The sequence below is a fragment of the Engraulis encrasicolus genome, chromosome 12, assembly GCF_034702125.1.
Source record: "Engraulis encrasicolus isolate BLACKSEA-1 chromosome 12, IST_EnEncr_1.0, whole genome shotgun sequence".
Taxonomy (NCBI): Eukaryota; Metazoa; Chordata; class Actinopteri; order Clupeiformes; family Engraulidae; genus Engraulis; species Engraulis encrasicolus.
In genome coordinates this window covers 5,716,386-5,722,895 of record NC_085868.1, presented here as the reverse complement: position 1 = coordinate 5,722,895, position 6,510 = coordinate 5,716,386, and the positions used below count along the sequence as shown (strand labels likewise).

Genomic DNA, 6,510 nt, shown 5'->3' with positions numbered 1-6,510 from the left:
GTGCGTGCGTGCACACTCTCATGTGCTTCTGAGCCGTGTGTGTGTGTGTGTTGTCCAAAACAACATATGAGACATAAAACAGACATGCAGGCAAAACAGACAAGCATCCATGCTGTACGGCAATGATCCAAACAACACAACATGGGACTGTGTGTGCATTTGTGCGTGTGTGTGTGGATGTGTGTGTGTGTGTGTGTATGTGTGTGTGTGTGTGCGTGTGTGTGGGTGTGTGCGTCAGCGTGTGTGTGTCTGTGTGTGACAGGGTCACATGACCTCTTAAGCCTCCGGAAGCATCTCTATGGCGTGACGTGACTGAGCAGCTGTGGACCATGTGGCCTACTGGACAACAGATATAGGAAAACAATTCTTTAGAAAATCAGCATATGTGCGTGCTTGTGTGTGTGACGCACGTGTGTGTGTGTGTGTTTGTGTGTGTGTGTGTGTGTGTGTGTGTGTGTGTGTGTGTGTGTGTGTGTGTGTGTGTGTGTGTGTGTGTGTGTGTGTGTGTGTGTGTGTGTGTGTGTGCATCTTCTAAATGGATCAATTTTTTTTATGTTCCCTGGGTAGATGACACAGTTGGCCACAGAATTGAATACAGTCCTTCCCAACCTTTTAGGAAGTTGCTGTCATGGTCATACTGGGAAATCCATACTATCATGAGTTGTTTGAGGAAAGCAATGTAGTTTTAGTGACGTGTGGCTTACAGACAGGAGTTAGTTGAGTCTTTGTCATTATTTTAAAAATGATGCGCTGACTTGTTAAGATGGTTTCTGTCAGAACCATTTCAGTCAAGAAACACAAGAGAAGAATATAAATGCAATTTCTTTTATTGAAATTATGAATTACATTTGGCGGTATAGCTCTGTTCGGAGGAACCCCCCTATTTCCATGAGCAGCATGGAAAAGCATTTAGTCAGGGGGCAGCAGCAGTTTAGGTAATTCTCACCCCAGCAGGACAGGGCGAGAGATAACCCCCCATGAACAGAGCCAAGCGACGTGACAAGAGAACATGTCACATCATACACGACAAGGTGGAGCAGGGGAGGTGGTGGGTAGCAAAAACCGAGCATCATACAGTTGAGAGAAAGTGGATAGAATTTAAAAGGCGTGCCGAAGCTGTGTGGCCAATCGCTAGGGAAGAAAGATTATCAGCTGAGAGAATGCACCTGGATCAATTAGGAATTAATTAGATGAAGGGGAGGGCAGCAAGCTTCTTGACTACCATGGCCTGGCCAGAACTGACGTTAGTACTTTAATTTATTCAAGGAAAATATTGCATTGCATCACTTTACACACCCGATGATCAGACAACTTATCCAAGAGCGACCTAACAGTGGAATTAGCCTAATGGCTATAATCTTTTAGAATTTAGTTTTAAATACTAGTAATATAGGTAACACTTTATTATAGGGTTACATCTATTAGCACTAATACATACAATGTTAATGCCTGCATAAGTAACTTGTAAGGCATGTACTAAGCAAAAACTAAGGCTTACTAGGTCCTTACTAAGATTACATTGGTAATAAATCCCCTACTGTGCATGAACAAGACATTTGCGGATTCATGCCTAACAAATGTTTGATTTTGCTTAGTACATGCCTTACAAGTTATTTATACATGCTCTTTGTATGTATTAGTGCTAATAGATGCAATCCTAAAATAAAGTGTTACCGTAATATATGCTGTCCGTTTGTTAAATAAATAAACTTGAAACTTGACTGGTTCAACCACACCAATGCTTACGGGTCGATTCTATATGATCTAATCCAAGAAGCACTAGACCACTGACGTGTATAGTATAACTGGACTGCGGAGTTCGATAGAACTCCATTCAACGGTTTTGAAGCAACCGCGGCTGATTTTCTTCCGCCCCAAAAATGCGGAAATATAATAATCACCTTGACAACGTTGAGCTACATTGCTGATAGGTCGACATCACCGGCCAATCCACAAACAGACACTTCAAGACATGTCCCGCCCCTCCCACCCGAATATGACATGGCGTCCCCAGCAGAAATATTGAACCCTGTTTTCAGCTGTGGAACTGGTCGACACAGAAACACTTGATTGTCATAAAAACACCAACACAAGTTCAAATGGAACTGGTGATCGGTAAGTATGGCAAATATACCATGCTATTAATAAAATGATACTTTGGGATGAAACCTTGAAGAGCTTGTTATGATGACCATAATAATTTTAGCTTAGCATCTAACGTGAGCCAGCCGGGTGGCGTAAGACCTAGCTTACTATAAGTTACTTCACCACGTTGTAATGTAGCCGCAATTAAAGATAAATGGGAAGTTAGGCTACAAACTTAGCTACAAACAGATGTGTCTTTGGGGTCGGCGTACCGTTTGGCAAAACATAATCCATGTCAGCAATACTCAGTATCAACATTGCATTTGTATCATGAGAGCTCAGAATGCTCCATTTTTCATGTTGTACATCTGCGTAAAATATTGTTTGGTTTGTGTCTGCCACACCAAGTTAATCCTCTACGGACATTTGTAAATAACTTTGAATGTTTGGGCATCAAATGACATGCAAAACCTTTCCGTTTGACAGACAAACCATGGACGCTGAAGAAAGGCTCCTCGACGCCAAGCTGTCATCCGGAAGATTGAAGATGAAGATTGCCGTGTCGAGCAGTCATCATGACCATTTTTTTGCTGATCCCCCCAGTTTTTGAAAAGATTCAGAATACAAAGCTTCTCTTTCTTAGATCACTCTTAGAAGTAGACGGTATGGTAAACAAACCAAAGTTAACACCTTTCAGTTAGTAAAACATAGCTGGCCTACAGTAGGCTATGACTAACCATCTGGGTGTTTTGTATGCTTGACATCAAGATTAAAATGAAATATTCACCCTTATGTTCTGCTTTTTAAACTTGCAAATCATGGAGTGGGCATTCTTCCCCAAGCTTGTAAGAAATGCATTACTTCAATCACACAGTGTCTCCCAACTTCTTTTTTGTGTCATGTACCCCCTAAGCATTTTTGTCATACCATGAGTACCCCCTCCCTCATGCTCTAGTCTACTGTATATCTTCCTCTATCCCAGTGGTTCCCAACCTTTTTCTTCAGGGACCCATATTTTTACCATTGTAAGCTTTGGTGACCCAATCGTGCCAGCGCCCACGCGAGAGGGAGTCCCAGGCGAGAGGGAGTCCCAGGCGAGAGGGAGTCCCAGGCGAGAGGGAGTCCTGCGGAAACTCATTAGAAAATTGTATTCCTCAATTTGTCTTCAGTCAAATATAGAATGACTGTTTAATGTGTCGCTTACATTTTGTTGCCTCTATGCATATATCAGTTTAACTTTACTTTGTCATATATTGAACATGGGCTATATGGTATTAAAACGAAACCCCTTAAAATCAAGAGGGCTTCGCGACCCACTGTGGATCTTTGGCGACCCATAAGTTGGGTCCTGACCCATAGGTTAGGAACCACTGCTCTATCCCAATATGATTATGCTCCATACATTTCTTTTTATTGATACCTGCCAATGCATGTACCACCTGCATTGTGTTGTAACAATAGTGTGGTTAACCAATAAAACAAATTAAACAAAATGTGCGGGCTGCTGTATATAAGCATTTATTAACTGTGTTTCATAATTGCAATGGCTTTTGAAGCTGGTTCTGCACATCGGATCCTCTGTGGTGGTAGGATGCAGGCAGCAGCGTACTGTGCACATCTTCAGCTGTAACGATAAATACAAATCTATTTTTAAAAAATAATTAATGTAACATGAACATAATTGAAGCATATCACTGGTATATATAGAGTAACTATAACATTTCAGTGTAGTAAAAATGTCTACATTTGTTTAAAAAGGAAAAAACCCATGAACATCCTTCTCAAAAAAGTTTTGGGTGCAGGACTAACAAAGTCAAATGACAACTGAAAATTAAGTCTGCTCACCAAGCTCCTGTTTTACTTATTTAATGTGATGAGCTTGAAGTGCAGACTTCATTTTCAGTTTTCAAATGTTTTTATTGTCCCATTAAATCTGCAGAAATATGGGGGTGTAGACTCACTTGTGTAATACACTATAGATGTAAACAGAGACGTTGTCCAAGTCCTTGGTCATGTGATACCTGCTGCAGTGTACTCCACGTCTTCAGACACCTCCGCTGTAAATAAAATAATGGCATATGAAGTGTGATGAGAATACGTCACTGTTTGGTACACCAACAACTTAACATACTTATGTCGTTTACATTATTTACCTCAACATTAAGTAGCTGAACTTGTATTAGTGTCAGGTTCATGGGAAGAAAACACAATAGATAAACACAATAGATAAGAAGATGGGCTGCTCGTGTTTCAAAGCATGCTACCTAATCAGTGAAAATCATGGGGTGGTAGTTTCATGGTGTGGGCATGCATATCTGTCAATAGAATTGGTACCCTTGTAATTATTGAAGATAGTGGCTACTGACAAACGCTGAGAGTTTACTACGCTTGATCTATACTTTTATCCAGTCCAATTACTTTTTGTCCCTTCAAATTGGGAGGCACATGTAAAAATAAGTGAAAGTCGCTTTGGATGCAAGCATTGGCTGAGTGTAGTGTAATGTTACATACCGGGTACTATATAGTATCATAGATGGCAGCAGGCTGGTCAGGTCCTCAGTTGTGCACTGGCAACAGTGGCTGGTCCTTGTCAGGTGTGTTTATGGGGCCTCTTCTCAGGTCAGAGAGTCAAATCCTTAATGATGTTGACTATGGTGAGACCTGCTGGCGTGTACTGTACATTTTCAGACATCTGTAAAGAAAATGATGACAAACGAAGGGTGATGAGAACAACATATATTTCATTACTATGTTATTACTAATATATAAACACATGCAGAGTAAGCAGATGATGGTGTTAGCCTTACATTGGAAGGTCTCTGGTCTTAAGTCAAGCGTATACTGTAGGGCAGGGGTACTCAATTAAAAGTCCCCGAGGGCCAGTTTTTCAAAATTCCTCCCAATAAAGGGCCGGGCCGGGCCGACACGACCCCCCCCCCAAAATAAATAAATAAATAAATAAAATAAAATAAAACATGATAAGTCCTTTGTAAGCACAATACACACGCACTCACACCCACAGCAGATATTTAGTTTCTAGTGACAGGATGGGAGAACATTTCTCTCATAAAGGGCCTGCATTGTGGGGTGAGGTGCCTGCCTTGCTCTCATTGCCACCCATCCTTCAGTATTTTTTTAAATGACATAAGATTATCTGTTAGCCTATATTTGCAGACTACGTTCATAAAGATTTATTTCTTAGTGAGAAAACCAATAAGCCTGAAGATAACACTTTTCAAACACATGTTGCTTATTATGACTTTGTTTATGCAGCTCTCACATGCATAATGAGAATCAGAGGCAATAATGGACCCAACAAAGAGGACACATAGATAGGAGAACACCAGGTTTTGTCAACAAGAAAATGGCACATTTGATGCCATGTTGATTAAATGCAAAAGCCAATAATAAATTGTCAAGTTGCTCATAACTTTGTTTGCAGTCTTATGAGGGTCTTTGCATTCCAAACGAACTATTTGGGGACTGTTTAAAAGTGTGAAAAGTTTATTAAGCAATTCGTTTTTAATAGGCTACCAATAGTTAGCTGCCAGCAGAGTTCAAACACAGTTTGCCTTCATTTGTGTTAGCAACTAGCTACAGCTACTGCTAAACCAATTCGAAGTCCTAACACACTGTTTGCAATCAAATGTGGACCATTACTTTCAAAAACGATGCATAGAGAACTTTGTGAATAATTTATTTACAGGCTCTGATACAGTCCTTCCTTTGTAGTCTACCTCACAACCTCTAATGCCAGCGTCGTAGGTGTTTCTGTTTGGAACCTGTGACTGACACAAAGAGGGAGAAACTGCCTGAGGGGGCGGGGCACGGCACGCTTCTTCATTGCGTCTGTGGCGCGATTTCAAAATAAGAGCCGACAGCGCGATCGGACCAAAAAAAAAAAAAAAAAAACTTTTTTTTTTTTTTTTAATTTTTCAAAATTATTCGAGAGCCAAAAATAGATGCCCCGCGAGCCACAAATGGCTCGCGAGCCGCTATTTGAGTATGGGGGCTTTAGGGATTTGAAACTTAGGCCTACCTGACAGTGAGTCCTGGCTGTGTTTTCCAGGTGAAGTGTGGTTTGTTGTTTTGCCTACAGAATGAAACCATGTCACATGAGGATGGGGAAAGGATGTTTACTACACAATGCACTCGTCAGTAGGCCTGCAATCGTCAACATTACTGACAGTTTGCATTACACTATGCACTCGTCACTCAGTACAGTCAACATTAATGACGCAATTTGCATACTGAAAACGAACGTACCAATGACCATCATTTCATCACCAACTAGCAACTTGGCAATTTGGCAACACAGAAACAAACAATATTTGACAGTTTTTCACGGAGGAACACAGCTAGACTAGGTTGCTTTTCCGATGTGGCTGGCCAGCATAGTGCCAGAATGGTAGTGAAATGTTTACA

At 41.0% G+C, this 6,510-nt stretch overlaps 1 long non-coding RNA gene across 1 annotated transcript; it reads right to left on the bottom strand.

Moving 5' to 3' along the window:
* Nucleotides 1-3,572: 3,572 nt before the first annotated feature.
* On the bottom strand, nt 3,573-4,899 carry LOC134459999 (uncharacterized). The gene is made up of 3 exons (XR_010036938.1): nt 4,597-4,899; nt 4,047-4,142; nt 3,573-3,709 (listed from the first exon to the last, which is right to left on the bottom strand). It is a non-coding gene; the product is annotated as an uncharacterized LOC134459999 (long non-coding RNA).
* Nucleotides 4,900-6,510: the final 1,611 nt, after the last annotated feature.